General features: G+C 63.0%; 13 non-coding genes across 13 annotated transcripts; all 13 read right to left on the bottom strand.

The window, feature by feature from the left end:
* Positions 1–449: 449 nt before the first annotated feature.
* On the bottom strand, positions 450–640 carry LOC138225718 (U2 spliceosomal RNA). The gene has a single exon (XR_011184190.1). It is a non-coding gene; the product is annotated as a U2 spliceosomal RNA (small nuclear RNA).
* An 848-nt stretch (positions 641–1,488) lies between these two features.
* Positions 1,489–1,679, bottom strand: LOC138225717 (U2 spliceosomal RNA). The gene has a single exon (XR_011184189.1). It is a non-coding gene; the product is annotated as a U2 spliceosomal RNA (small nuclear RNA).
* Positions 1,680–2,528: 849 nt separating this feature from the next.
* On the bottom strand, positions 2,529–2,719 carry LOC138225716 (U2 spliceosomal RNA). Its single transcript, XR_011184188.1, has one exon. It is a non-coding gene; the product is annotated as a U2 spliceosomal RNA (small nuclear RNA).
* An 848-nt stretch (positions 2,720–3,567) lies between these two features.
* LOC138225715 (U2 spliceosomal RNA) lies at positions 3,568–3,758 on the bottom strand. The gene has a single exon (XR_011184187.1). It is a non-coding gene; the product is annotated as a U2 spliceosomal RNA (small nuclear RNA).
* Positions 3,759–4,606: 848 nt separating this feature from the next.
* Positions 4,607–4,797, bottom strand: LOC138225714 (U2 spliceosomal RNA). Its single transcript, XR_011184186.1, has one exon. It is a non-coding gene; the product is annotated as a U2 spliceosomal RNA (small nuclear RNA).
* An 848-nt stretch (positions 4,798–5,645) lies between these two features.
* On the bottom strand, positions 5,646–5,836 carry LOC138225713 (U2 spliceosomal RNA). Its single transcript, XR_011184185.1, has one exon. It is a non-coding gene; the product is annotated as a U2 spliceosomal RNA (small nuclear RNA).
* Positions 5,837–6,684: 848 nt separating this feature from the next.
* Positions 6,685–6,875, bottom strand: LOC138225712 (U2 spliceosomal RNA). The gene has a single exon (XR_011184184.1). It is a non-coding gene; the product is annotated as a U2 spliceosomal RNA (small nuclear RNA).
* An 848-nt stretch (positions 6,876–7,723) lies between these two features.
* On the bottom strand, positions 7,724–7,914 carry LOC138225711 (U2 spliceosomal RNA). The gene has a single exon (XR_011184183.1). It is a non-coding gene; the product is annotated as a U2 spliceosomal RNA (small nuclear RNA).
* Positions 7,915–8,762: 848 nt separating this feature from the next.
* Positions 8,763–8,953, bottom strand: LOC138225710 (U2 spliceosomal RNA). Its single transcript, XR_011184182.1, has one exon. It is a non-coding gene; the product is annotated as a U2 spliceosomal RNA (small nuclear RNA).
* An 848-nt stretch (positions 8,954–9,801) lies between these two features.
* On the bottom strand, positions 9,802–9,992 carry LOC138225709 (U2 spliceosomal RNA). The gene has a single exon (XR_011184181.1). It is a non-coding gene; the product is annotated as a U2 spliceosomal RNA (small nuclear RNA).
* Positions 9,993–10,841: 849 nt separating this feature from the next.
* LOC138225707 (U2 spliceosomal RNA) lies at positions 10,842–11,032 on the bottom strand. Its single transcript, XR_011184179.1, has one exon. It is a non-coding gene; the product is annotated as a U2 spliceosomal RNA (small nuclear RNA).
* Positions 11,033–11,877: 845 nt separating this feature from the next.
* Positions 11,878–12,068, bottom strand: LOC138225706 (U2 spliceosomal RNA). Its single transcript, XR_011184178.1, has one exon. It is a non-coding gene; the product is annotated as a U2 spliceosomal RNA (small nuclear RNA).
* An 848-nt stretch (positions 12,069–12,916) lies between these two features.
* On the bottom strand, positions 12,917–13,107 carry LOC138225705 (U2 spliceosomal RNA). Its single transcript, XR_011184177.1, has one exon. It is a non-coding gene; the product is annotated as a U2 spliceosomal RNA (small nuclear RNA).
* Positions 13,108–13,288: the final 181 nt, after the last annotated feature.

The raw sequence follows: 13,288 nt of genomic DNA, 5'->3' as shown, positions 1-13,288 counted from the left end.
CCTGCCTGCCGAAAAAAAAAGAAAGAAAAGGTGGATATACTAAGTTTTTGGGAGGGAAAACGCCCAGCTGTCGAAAGGGGCCCGCCTGCAGGGACGGGGACGGACACAGCAAGCAAGCAAGCAAGCAAGCAAGCAAGCCAGCAAGCCAGCAAGCCAGCAAGCCAGCAAGCCAGCAAGCCAGCAAGCAAGCCACGCCTGCCTCCCTGGGAAAAGGCTGAAAAACCTAAGTTTTTTGGAGGGAAAACGCACGGGAGCCGAAAAGGGGGCCGGCCTGCTTGCCCAGAGAGTCGAGACGCGGGAGAGCGCACAGAGGGAGCACGGGAACGGAGAGGGCGAGAGAGAGACGGACACAGAGACACACAGATGGACGAGGGACGAGGGACGAGACCCGAGAAGAAGGAGCTCCAGTCCGCTTCGCTCGCTACGTCTGTCTTTTCACCGCTGAGAGAAGGTGGTGCACCGCTCCCGGAGGCGCTGCAATACCGGGCCGATGCGTGGAGAGGACGGAGCAAGCTCCTGATCCAGCTCCCTGTTCCAAAAATCCGTTTAATATGTGGTCCCCCGATGGGGGACGTATCAGATATTAAACTGATAAGAACAGATACTACACTTGATCTTAGCCAAAAGGCCGAGAAGCGATGCCCACAAAGGCGCGGAGCGACGCGCGGGCGTTCCGCTGGCGCACAGTGGCGCAGGCCGACTCCTCTGGAGCCCGGGACCCGCGCGGCTGCCGGCCTCCCTGCAGCCAGAGGCCTCGAAGCGGGACGCTGCTCCCCCTCTCTCTTGCCTGCCTGGCTGCCTTCCTGCCAGTCCCGGGCGGGGGCCCTGCTCTTTGATCTTCTGTCAACGGCCCGACAACGACCGCAGCCGCAGGGGGCGCCAGCCGCCCGGCCTCCTTAGCTTAGGCCCCTCCCACCGGCAGCAGCTGTGCCCAACCGGCTGCGAGCGAAAGCCGAGCGCCAGCACCTGCGGGCAGAGGCAAGGGGCAGCTCTCTCTCCGGAGGGAGGGACGGGGACGCGCGCACGCACACACACACGCCTGCCTGCCGAAAAAAAAAGAAAGAAAAGGTGGATATACTAAGTTTTTGGGAGGGAAAACGCCCAGCTGTCGAAAGGGGCCCGCCTGCAGGGACGGGGACGGACACACGCAAGCAAGCAAGCAAGCAAGCAAGCAAGCCAGCAAGCCAGCAAGCCAGCAAGCCAGCAAGCCAGCAAGCCAGCAAGCAAGCCACGCCTGCCTCCCTGGGAAAAGGCTGAAAAACCTAAGTTTTTTGGAGGGAAAACGCACGGGAGCCGAAAAGGGGGCCGGCCTGCTTGCCCAGAGAGTCGAGACGCGGGAGAGCGCACAGAGGGAGCACGGGAACGGAGAGGGCGAGAGAGAGACGGACACAGAGACACACAGATGGACGAGGGACGAGGGACGAGACCCGAGAAGAAGGAGCTCCAGTCCGCTTCGCTCGCTACGTCTGTCTTTTCACCGCTGAGAGAAGGTGGTGCACCGCTCCCGGAGGCGCTGCAATACCGGGCCGATGCGTGGAGAGGACGGAGCAAGCTCCTGATCCAGCTCCCTGTTCCAAAAATCCGTTTAATATGTGGTCCCCCGATGGGGGACGTATCAGATATTAAACTGATAAGAACAGATACTACACTTGATCTTAGCCAAAAGGCCGAGAAGCGATGCCCACAAAGGCGCGGAGCGACGCGCGGGCGTTCCGCTGGCGCACAGTGGCGCAGGCCGACTCCTCTGGAGCCCGGGACCCGCGCGGCTGCCGGCCTCCCTGCAGCCAGAGGCCTCGAAGCGGGACGCTGCTCCCCCTCTCTCTTGCCTGCCTGGCTGCCTTCCTGCCAGTCCCGGGCGGGGGCCCTGCTCTTTGATCTTCTGTCAACGGCCCGACAACGACCGCAGCCGCAGGGGGCGCCAGCCGCCCGGCCTCCTTAGCTTAGGCCCCTCCCACCGGCAGCAGCTGTGCCCAACCGGCTGCGAGCGAAAGCCGAGCGCCAGCACCTGCGGGCAGAGGCAAGGGGCAGCTCTCTCTCCGGAGGGAGGGACGGGGACGCGCGCACGCACACACACACGCCTGCCTGCCGAAAAAAAAAGAAAGAAAAGGTGGATATACTAAGTTTTTGGGAGGGAAAACGCCCAGCTGTCGAAAGGGGCCCGCCTGCAGGGACGGGGACGGACACACAGCAAGCAAGCAAGCAAGCAAGCAAGCAAGCCAGCAAGCCAGCAAGCCAGCAAGCCAGCAAGCCAGCAAGCCAGCAAGCAAGCCACGCCTGCCTCCCTGGGAAAAGGCTGAAAAACCTAAGTTTTTTGGAGGGAAAACGCACGGGAGCCGAAAAGGGGGCCGGCCTGCTTGCCCAGAGAGTCGAGACGCGGGAGAGCGCACAGAGGGAGCACGGGAACGGAGAGGGCGAGAGAGAGACGGACACAGAGACACACAGATGGACGAGGGACGAGGGACGAGACCCGAGAAGAAGGAGCTCCAGTCCGCTTCGCTCGCTACGTCTGTCTTTTCACCGCTGAGAGAAGGTGGTGCACCGCTCCCGGAGGCGCTGCAATACCGGGCCGATGCGTGGAGAGGACGGAGCAAGCTCCTGATCCAGCTCCCTGTTCCAAAAATCCGTTTAATATGTGGTCCCCCGATGGGGGACGTATCAGATATTAAACTGATAAGAACAGATACTACACTTGATCTTAGCCAAAAGGCCGAGAAGCGATGCCCACAAAGGCGCGGAGCGACGCGCGGGCGTTCCGCTGGCGCACAGTGGCGCAGGCCGACTCCTCTGGAGCCCGGGACCCGCGCGGCTGCCGGCCTCCCTGCAGCCAGAGGCCTCGAAGCGGGACGCTGCTCCCCCTCTCTCTTGCCTGCCTGGCTGCCTTCCTGCCAGTCCCGGGCGGGGGCCCTGCTCTTTGATCTTCTGTCAACGGCCCGACAACGACCGCAGCCGCAGGGGGCGCCAGCCGCCCGGCCTCCTTAGCTTAGGCCCCTCCCACCGGCAGCAGCTGTGCCCAACCGGCTGCGAGCGAAAGCCGAGCGCCAGCACCTGCGGGCAGAGGCAAGGGGCAGCTCTCTCTCCGGAGGGAGGGACGGGGACGCGCGCACGCACACACACACGCCTGCCTGCCGAAAAAAAAAGAAAGAAAAGGTGGATATACTAAGTTTTTGGGAGGGAAAACGCCCAGCTGTCGAAAGGGGCCCGCCTGCAGGGACGGGGACGGACACACGCAAGCAAGCAAGCAAGCAAGCAAGCAAGCCAGCAAGCCAGCAAGCCAGCAAGCCAGCAAGCCAGCAAGCCAGCAAGCAAGCCACGCCTGCCTCCCTGGGAAAAGGCTGAAAAACCTAAGTTTTTTGGAGGGAAAACGCACGGGAGCCGAAAAGGGGGCCGGCCTGCTTGCCCAGAGAGTCGAGACGCGGGAGAGCGCACAGAGGGAGCACGGGAACGGAGAGGGCGAGAGAGAGACGGACACAGAGACACACAGATGGACGAGGGACGAGGGACGAGACCCGAGAAGAAGGAGCTCCAGTCCGCTTCGCTCGCTACGTCTGTCTTTTCACCGCTGAGAGAAGGTGGTGCACCGCTCCCGGAGGCGCTGCAATACCGGGCCGATGCGTGGAGAGGACGGAGCAAGCTCCTGATCCAGCTCCCTGTTCCAAAAATCCGTTTAATATGTGGTCCCCCGATGGGGGACGTATCAGATATTAAACTGATAAGAACAGATACTACACTTGATCTTAGCCAAAAGGCCGAGAAGCGATGCCCACAAAGGCGCGGAGCGACGCGCGGGCGTTCCGCTGGCGCACAGTGGCGCAGGCCGACTCCTCTGGAGCCCGGGACCCGCGCGGCTGCCGGCCTCCCTGCAGCCAGAGGCCTCGAAGCGGGACGCTGCTCCCCCTCTCTCTTGCCTGCCTGGCTGCCTTCCTGCCAGTCCCGGGCGGGGGCCCTGCTCTTTGATCTTCTGTCAACGGCCCGACAACGACCGCAGCCGCAGGGGGCGCCAGCCGCCCGGCCTCCTTAGCTTAGGCCCCTCCCACCGGCAGCAGCTGTGCCCAACCGGCTGCGAGCGAAAGCCGAGCGCCAGCACCTGCGGGCAGAGGCAAGGGGCAGCTCTCTCTCCGGAGGGAGGGACGGGGACGCGCGCACGCACACACACACGCCTGCCTGCCGAAAAAAAAAGAAAGAAAAGGTGGATATACTAAGTTTTTGGGAGGGAAAACGCCCAGCTGTCGAAAGGGGCCCGCCTGCAGGGACGGGGACGGACACACGCAAGCAAGCAAGCAAGCAAGCAAGCAAGCCAGCAAGCCAGCAAGCCAGCAAGCCAGCAAGCCAGCAAGCCAGCAAGCAAGCCACGCCTGCCTCCCTGGGAAAAGGCTGAAAAACCTAAGTTTTTTGGAGGGAAAACGCACGGGAGCCGAAAAGGGGGCCGGCCTGCTTGCCCAGAGAGTCGAGACGCGGGAGAGCGCACAGAGGGAGCACGGGAACGGAGAGGGCGAGAGAGAGACGGACACAGAGACACACAGATGGACGAGGGACGAGGGACGAGACCCGAGAAGAAGGAGCTCCAGTCCGCTTCGCTCGCTACGTCTGTCTTTTCACCGCTGAGAGAAGGTGGTGCACCGCTCCCGGAGGCGCTGCAATACCGGGCCGATGCGTGGAGAGGACGGAGCAAGCTCCTGATCCAGCTCCCTGTTCCAAAAATCCGTTTAATATGTGGTCCCCCGATGGGGGACGTATCAGATATTAAACTGATAAGAACAGATACTACACTTGATCTTAGCCAAAAGGCCGAGAAGCGATGCCCACAAAGGCGCGGAGCGACGCGCGGGCGTTCCGCTGGCGCACAGTGGCGCAGGCCGACTCCTCTGGAGCCCGGGACCCGCGCGGCTGCCGGCCTCCCTGCAGCCAGAGGCCTCGAAGCGGGACGCTGCTCCCCCTCTCTCTTGCCTGCCTGGCTGCCTTCCTGCCAGTCCCGGGCGGGGGCCCTGCTCTTTGATCTTCTGTCAACGGCCCGACAACGACCGCAGCCGCAGGGGGCGCCAGCCGCCCGGCCTCCTTAGCTTAGGCCCCTCCCACCGGCAGCAGCTGTGCCCAACCGGCTGCGAGCGAAAGCCGAGCGCCAGCACCTGCGGGCAGAGGCAAGGGGCAGCTCTCTCTCCGGAGGGAGGGACGGGGACGCGCGCACGCACACACACACGCCTGCCTGCCGAAAAAAAAAGAAAGAAAAGGTGGATATACTAAGTTTTTGGGAGGGAAAACGCCCAGCTGTCGAAAGGGGCCCGCCTGCAGGGACGGGGACGGACACACGCAAGCAAGCAAGCAAGCAAGCAAGCAAGCCAGCAAGCCAGCAAGCCAGCAAGCCAGCAAGCCAGCAAGCCAGCAAGCAAGCCACGCCTGCCTCCCTGGGAAAAGGCTGAAAAACCTAAGTTTTTTGGAGGGAAAACGCACGGGAGCCGAAAAGGGGGCCGGCCTGCTTGCCCAGAGAGTCGAGACGCGGGAGAGCGCACAGAGGGAGCACGGGAACGGAGAGGGCGAGAGAGAGACGGACACAGAGACACACAGATGGACGAGGGACGAGGGACGAGACCCGAGAAGAAGGAGCTCCAGTCCGCTTCGCTCGCTACGTCTGTCTTTTCACCGCTGAGAGAAGGTGGTGCACCGCTCCCGGAGGCGCTGCAATACCGGGCCGATGCGTGGAGAGGACGGAGCAAGCTCCTGATCCAGCTCCCTGTTCCAAAAATCCGTTTAATATGTGGTCCCCCGATGGGGGACGTATCAGATATTAAACTGATAAGAACAGATACTACACTTGATCTTAGCCAAAAGGCCGAGAAGCGATGCCCACAAAGGCGCGGAGCGACGCGCGGGCGTTCCGCTGGCGCACAGTGGCGCAGGCCGACTCCTCTGGAGCCCGGGACCCGCGCGGCTGCCGGCCTCCCTGCAGCCAGAGGCCTCGAAGCGGGACGCTGCTCCCCCTCTCTCTTGCCTGCCTGGCTGCCTTCCTGCCAGTCCCGGGCGGGGGCCCTGCTCTTTGATCTTCTGTCAACGGCCCGACAACGACCGCAGCCGCAGGGGGCGCCAGCCGCCCGGCCTCCTTAGCTTAGGCCCCTCCCACCGGCAGCAGCTGTGCCCAACCGGCTGCGAGCGAAAGCCGAGCGCCAGCACCTGCGGGCAGAGGCAAGGGGCAGCTCTCTCTCCGGAGGGAGGGACGGGGACGCGCGCACGCACACACACACGCCTGCCTGCCGAAAAAAAAAGAAAGAAAAGGTGGATATACTAAGTTTTTGGGAGGGAAAACGCCCAGCTGTCGAAAGGGGCCCGCCTGCAGGGACGGGGACGGACACACGCAAGCAAGCAAGCAAGCAAGCAAGCAAGCCAGCAAGCCAGCAAGCCAGCAAGCCAGCAAGCCAGCAAGCCAGCAAGCAAGCCACGCCTGCCTCCCTGGGAAAAGGCTGAAAAACCTAAGTTTTTTGGAGGGAAAACGCACGGGAGCCGAAAAGGGGGCCGGCCTGCTTGCCCAGAGAGTCGAGACGCGGGAGAGCGCACAGAGGGAGCACGGGAACGGAGAGGGCGAGAGAGAGACGGACACAGAGACACACAGATGGACGAGGGACGAGGGACGAGACCCGAGAAGAAGGAGCTCCAGTCCGCTTCGCTCGCTACGTCTGTCTTTTCACCGCTGAGAGAAGGTGGTGCACCGCTCCCGGAGGCGCTGCAATACCGGGCCGATGCGTGGAGAGGACGGAGCAAGCTCCTGATCCAGCTCCCTGTTCCAAAAATCCGTTTAATATGTGGTCCCCCGATGGGGGACGTATCAGATATTAAACTGATAAGAACAGATACTACACTTGATCTTAGCCAAAAGGCCGAGAAGCGATGCCCACAAAGGCGCGGAGCGACGCGCGGGCGTTCCGCTGGCGCACAGTGGCGCAGGCCGACTCCTCTGGAGCCCGGGACCCGCGCGGCTGCCGGCCTCCCTGCAGCCAGAGGCCTCGAAGCGGGACGCTGCTCCCCCTCTCTCTTGCCTGCCTGGCTGCCTTCCTGCCAGTCCCGGGCGGGGGCCCTGCTCTTTGATCTTCTGTCAACGGCCCGACAACGACCGCAGCCGCAGGGGGCGCCAGCCGCCCGGCCTCCTTAGCTTAGGCCCCTCCCACCGGCAGCAGCTGTGCCCAACCGGCTGCGAGCGAAAGCCGAGCGCCAGCACCTGCGGGCAGAGGCAAGGGGCAGCTCTCTCTCCGGAGGGAGGGACGGGGACGCGCGCACGCACACACACACGCCTGCCTGCCGAAAAAAAAAGAAAGAAAAGGTGGATATACTAAGTTTTTGGGAGGGAAAACGCCCAGCTGTCGAAAGGGGCCCGCCTGCAGGGACGGGGACGGACACACGCAAGCAAGCAAGCAAGCAAGCAAGCAAGCCAGCAAGCCAGCAAGCCAGCAAGCCAGCAAGCCAGCAAGCCAGCAAGCAAGCCACGCCTGCCTCCCTGGGAAAAGGCTGAAAAACCTAAGTTTTTTGGAGGGAAAACGCACGGGAGCCGAAAAGGGGGCCGGCCTGCTTGCCCAGAGAGTCGAGACGCGGGAGAGCGCACAGAGGGAGCACGGGAACGGAGAGGGCGAGAGAGAGACGGACACAGAGACACACAGATGGACGAGGGACGAGGGACGAGACCCGAGAAGAAGGAGCTCCAGTCCGCTTCGCTCGCTACGTCTGTCTTTTCACCGCTGAGAGAAGGTGGTGCACCGCTCCCGGAGGCGCTGCAATACCGGGCCGATGCGTGGAGAGGACGGAGCAAGCTCCTGATCCAGCTCCCTGTTCCAAAAATCCGTTTAATATGTGGTCCCCCGATGGGGGACGTATCAGATATTAAACTGATAAGAACAGATACTACACTTGATCTTAGCCAAAAGGCCGAGAAGCGATGCCCACAAAGGCGCGGAGCGACGCGCGGGCGTTCCGCTGGCGCACAGTGGCGCAGGCCGACTCCTCTGGAGCCCGGGACCCGCGCGGCTGCCGGCCTCCCTGCAGCCAGAGGCCTCGAAGCGGGACGCTGCTCCCCCTCTCTCTTGCCTGCCTGGCTGCCTTCCTGCCAGTCCCGGGCGGGGGCCCTGCTCTTTGATCTTCTGTCAACGGCCCGACAACGACCGCAGCCGCAGGGGGCGCCAGCCGCCCGGCCTCCTTAGCTTAGGCCCCTCCCACCGGCAGCAGCTGTGCCCAACCGGCTGCGAGCGAAAGCCGAGCGCCAGCACCTGCGGGCAGAGGCAAGGGGCAGCTCTCTCTCCGGAGGGAGGGACGGGGACGCGCGCACGCACACACACACGCCTGCCTGCCGAAAAAAAAAGAAAGAAAAGGTGGATATACTAAGTTTTTGGGAGGGAAAACGCCCAGCTGTCGAAAGGGGCCCGCCTGCAGGGACGGGGACGGACACACGCAAGCAAGCAAGCAAGCAAGCAAGCAAGCCAGCAAGCCAGCAAGCCAGCAAGCCAGCAAGCCAGCAAGCCAGCAAGCAAGCCACGCCTGCCTCCCTGGGAAAAGGCTGAAAAACCTAAGTTTTTTGGAGGGAAAACGCACGGGAGCCGAAAAGGGGGCCGGCCTGCTTGCCCAGAGAGTCGAGACGCGGGAGAGCGCACAGAGGGAGCACGGGAACGGAGAGGGCGAGAGAGAGACGGACACAGAGACACACAGATGGACGAGGGACGAGGGACGAGACCCGAGAAGAAGGAGCTCCAGTCCGCTTCGCTCGCTACGTCTGTCTTTTCACCGCTGAGAGAAGGTGGTGCACCGCTCCCGGAGGCGCTGCAATACCGGGCCGATGCGTGGAGAGGACGGAGCAAGCTCCTGATCCAGCTCCCTGTTCCAAAAATCCGTTTAATATGTGGTCCCCCGATGGGGGACGTATCAGATATTAAACTGATAAGAACAGATACTACACTTGATCTTAGCCAAAAGGCCGAGAAGCGATGCCCACAAAGGCGCGGAGCGACGCGCGGGCGTTCCGCTGGCGCACAGTGGCGCAGGCCGACTCCTCTGGAGCCCGGGACCCGCGCGGCTGCCGGCCTCCCTGCAGCCAGAGGCCTCGAAGCGGGACGCTGCTCCCCCTCTCTCTTGCCTGCCTGGCTGCCTTCCTGCCAGTCCCGGGCGGGGGCCCTGCTCTTTGATCTTCTGTCAACGGCCCGACAACGACCGCAGCCGCAGGGGGCGCCAGCCGCCCGGCCTCCTTAGCTTAGGCCCCTCCCACCGGCAGCAGCTGTGCCCAACCGGCTGCGAGCGAAAGCCGAGCGCCAGCACCTGCGGGCAGAGGCAAGGGGCAGCTCTCTCTCCGGAGGGAGGGACGGGGACGCGCGCACGCACACACACACGCCTGCCTGCCGAAAAAAAAAGAAAGAAAAGGTGGATATACTAAGTTTTTGGGAGGGAAAACGCCCAGCTGTCGAAAGGGGCCCGCCTGCAGGGACGGGGACGGACACACGCAAGCAAGCAAGCAAGCAAGCAAGCAAGCCAGCAAGCCAGCAAGCCAGCAAGCCAGCAAGCCAGCAAGCCAGCAAGCAAGCCACGCCTGCCTCCCTGGGAAAAGGCTGAAAAACCTAAGTTTTTTGGAGGGAAAACGCACGGGAGCCGAAAAGGGGGCCGGCCTGCTTGCCCAGAGAGTCGAGACGCGGGAGAGCGCACAGAGGGAGCACGGGAACGGAGAGGGCGAGAGAGAGACGGACACAGAGACACACAGATGGACGAGGGACGAGGGACGAGACCCGAGAAGAAGGAGCTCCAGTCCGCTTCGCTCGCTACGTCTGTCTTTTCACCGCTGAGAGAAGGTGGTGCACCGCTCCCGGAGGCGCTGCAATACCGGGCCGATGCGTGGAGAGGACGGAGCAAGCTCCTGATCCAGCTCCCTGTTCCAAAAATCCGTTTAATATGTGGTCCCCCGATGGGGGACGTATCAGATATTAAACTGATAAGAACAGATACTACACTTGATCTTAGCCAAAAGGCCGAGAAGCGATGCCCACAAAGGCGCGGAGCGACGCGCGGGCGTTCCGCTGGCGCACAGTGGCGCAGGCCGACTCCTCTGGAGCCCGGGACCCGCGCGGCTGCCGGCCTCCCTGCAGCCAGAGGCCTCGAAGCGGGACGCTGCTCCCCCTCTCTCTTGCCTGCCTGGCTGCCTTCCTGCCAGTCCCGGGCGGGGGCCCTGCTCTTTGATCTTCTGTCAACGGCCCGACAACGACCGCAGCCGCAGGGGGCGCCAGCCGCCCGGCCTCCTTAGCTTAGGCCCCTCCCACCGGCAGCAGCTGTGCCCAACCGGCTGCGAGCGAAAGCCGAGCGCCAGCACCTGCGGGCAGAGGCAAGGGGCAGCTCTCTCTCCGGAGGGAGGGACGGGGACGCGCGCACGCACACACACACGCCTGCCTGCCGAAAAAAAAAGAAAGAAAAGGTGGATATACTAAGTTTTTGGGAGGGAAAACGCCCAGCTGTCGAAAGGGGCCCGCCTGCAGGGACGGGGACGGACACACAGCAAGCAAGCAAGCAAGCAAGCAAGCAAGCCAGCAAGCCAGCAAGCCAGCAAGCCAGCAAGCCAGCAAGCCAGCAAGCAAGCCACGCCTGCCTCCCTGGGAAAAGGCTGAAAAACCTAAGTTTTTTGGAGGGAAAACGCACGGGAGCCGAAAAGGGGGCCGGCCTGCTTGCCCAGAGAGTCGAGACGCGGGAGAGCGCACAGAGGGAGCACGGGAACGGAGAGGGCGAGAGAGAGACGGACACAGAGACACACAGATGGACGAGGGACGAGGGACGAGACCCGAGAAGAAGGAGCTCCAGTCCGCTTCGCTCGCTACGTCTGTCTTTTCACCGCTGAGAGAAGGTGGTGCACCGCTCCCGGAGGCGCTGCAATACCGGGCCGATGCGTGGAGAGGACGGAGCAAGCTCCTGATCCAGCTCCCTGTTCCAAAAATCCGTTTAATATGTGGTCCCCCGATGGGGGACGTATCAGATATTAAACTGATAAGAACAGATACTACACTTGATCTTAGCCAAAAGGCCGAGAAGCGATGCCCACAAAGGCGCGGAGCGACGCGCGGGCGTTCCGCTGGCGCACAGTGGCGCAGGCCGACTCCTCTGGAGCCCGGGACCCGCGCGGCTGCCGGCCTCCCTGCAGCCAGAGGCCTCGAAGCGGGACGCTGCTCCCCCTCTCTCTTGCCTGCCTGGCTGCCTTCCTGCCAGTCCCGGGCGGGGGCCCTGCTCTTTGATCTTCTGTCAACGGCCCGACAACGACCGCAGCCGCAGGGGGCGCCAGCCGCCCGGCCTCCTTAGCTTAGGCCCCTCCCACCGGCAGCAGCTGTGCCCAACCGGCTGCGAGCGAAAGCCGAGCGCCAGCACCTGCGGGCAGAGGCAAGGGGCAGCTCTCTCTCCGGAGGGAGGGACGGGGACGCGCGCACGCACACACACACGCCTGCCTGCCGAAAAAAAAAGAAAGAAAAGGTGGATATACTAAGTTTTTGGGAGGGAAAACGCCCAGCTGTCGAAAGGGGCCCGCCTGCAGGGACGGGGACGGACACACGCAAGCAAGCAAGCAAGCAAGCAAGCACAGCAAGCCAGCAAGCCAGCAAGCCAGCAAGCCAGCAAGCCAGCAAGCAAGCCACGCCTGCCTCCCTGGGAAAAGGCTGAAAAACCTAAGTTTTTTGGAGGGAAAACGCACGGGAGCCGAAAAGGGGGCCGGCCTGCTTGCCCAGAGAGTCGAGACGCGGGAGAGCGCACAGAGGGAGCACGGGAACGGAGAGGGCGAGAGAGAGACGGACACAGAGACACACAGATGGACGAGGGACGAGGGACGAGACCCGAGAAGAAGGAGCTCCAGTCCGCTTCGCTCGCTACGTCTGTCTTTTCACCGCTGAGAGAAGGTGGTGCACCGCTCCCGGAGGCGCTGCAATACCGGGCCGATGCGTGGAGAGGACGGAGCAAGCTCCTGATCCAGCTCCCTGTTCCAAAAATCCGTTTAATATGTGGTCCCCCGATGGGGGACGTATCAGATATTAAACTGATAAGAACAGATACTACACTTGATCTTAGCCAAAAGGCCGAGAAGCGATGCCCACAAAGGCGCGGAGCGACGCGCGGGCGTTCCGCTGGCGCACAGTGGCGCAGGCCGACTCCTCTGGAGCCCGGGACCCGCGCGGCTGCCGGCCTCCCTGCAGCCAGAGGCCTCGAAGCGGGACGCTGCTCCCCCTCTCTCTTGCCTGCCTGGCTGCCTTCCTGCCAGTCCCGGGCGGGGGCCCTGCTCTTTGATCTTCTGTCAACGGCCCGACAACGACCGCAGCCGCAGGGGGCGCCAGCCGCCCGGCCTCCTTAGCTTAGGCCCCTCCCACCGGCAGCAGCTGTGCCCAACCGGCTGCGAGCGAAAGCCGAGCGCCAGCACCTGCGGGCAGAGGCAAGGGGCAGCTCTCTCTCCGGAGGGAGGGACGGGGACGCGCGCACGCACACACACACGCCTGCCTGCCGAAAAAAAAAGAAAGAAAAGGTGGATATACTAAGTTTTTGGGAGGGAAAACGCCCAGCTGTCGAAAGGGGCCCGCCTGCAGGGACGGGGACGGACACACGCAAGCAAGCAAGCAAGCAAGCAAGCAAGCCAGCAAGCCAGCAAGCCAGCAAGCCAGCAAGCCAGCAAGCCAGCAAGCAAGCCACGCCTGCCTCCCTGGGAAAAGGCTGAAAAACCTAAGTTTTTTGGAGGGAAAACGCACGGGAGCCGAAAAGGGGGCCGGCCTGCTTGCCCAGAGAGTCGAGACGCGGGAGAGCGCACAGAGGGAGCACGGGAACGGAGAGGGCGAGAGAGAGACGGACACAGAGACACACAGATGGACGAGGGACGAGGGACGAGACCCGAGAAGAAGGAGCTCCAGTCCGCTTCGCTCGCTACGTCTGTCTTTTCACCGCTGAGAGAAGGTGGTGCACCGCTCCCGGAGGCGCTGCAATACCGGGCCGATGCGTGGAGAGGACGGAGCAAGCTCCTGATCCAGCTCCCTGTTCCAAAAATCCGTTTAATATGTGGTCCCCCGATGGGGGACGTATCAGATATTAAACTGATAAGAACAGATACTACACTTGATCTTAGCCAAAAGGCCGAGAAGCGATGCCCACAAAGGCGCGGAGCGACGCGCGGGCGTTCCGCTGGCGCACAGTGGCGCAGGCCGACTCCTCTGGAGCCCGGGACCCGCGCGGCTGCCGGCCTCCCTGCAGCCAGAGGCCTCGAAGCGGGACGCTGCTCCCCCTCTCTCTTGCCTGCCTGGCTGCCTTCCTGCCAGTCCCGGGCGGG

This window comes from Lepisosteus oculatus, unplaced genomic scaffold, assembly GCF_040954835.1.
Source record: "Lepisosteus oculatus isolate fLepOcu1 unplaced genomic scaffold, fLepOcu1.hap2 HAP2_SCAFFOLD_101, whole genome shotgun sequence".
NCBI lineage: Eukaryota > Metazoa > Chordata > Actinopteri > Semionotiformes > Lepisosteidae > Lepisosteus > Lepisosteus oculatus.
Note: the sequence above shows the minus strand (reverse complement) of the source record. Positions and strands in the feature narration are given on the sequence as shown.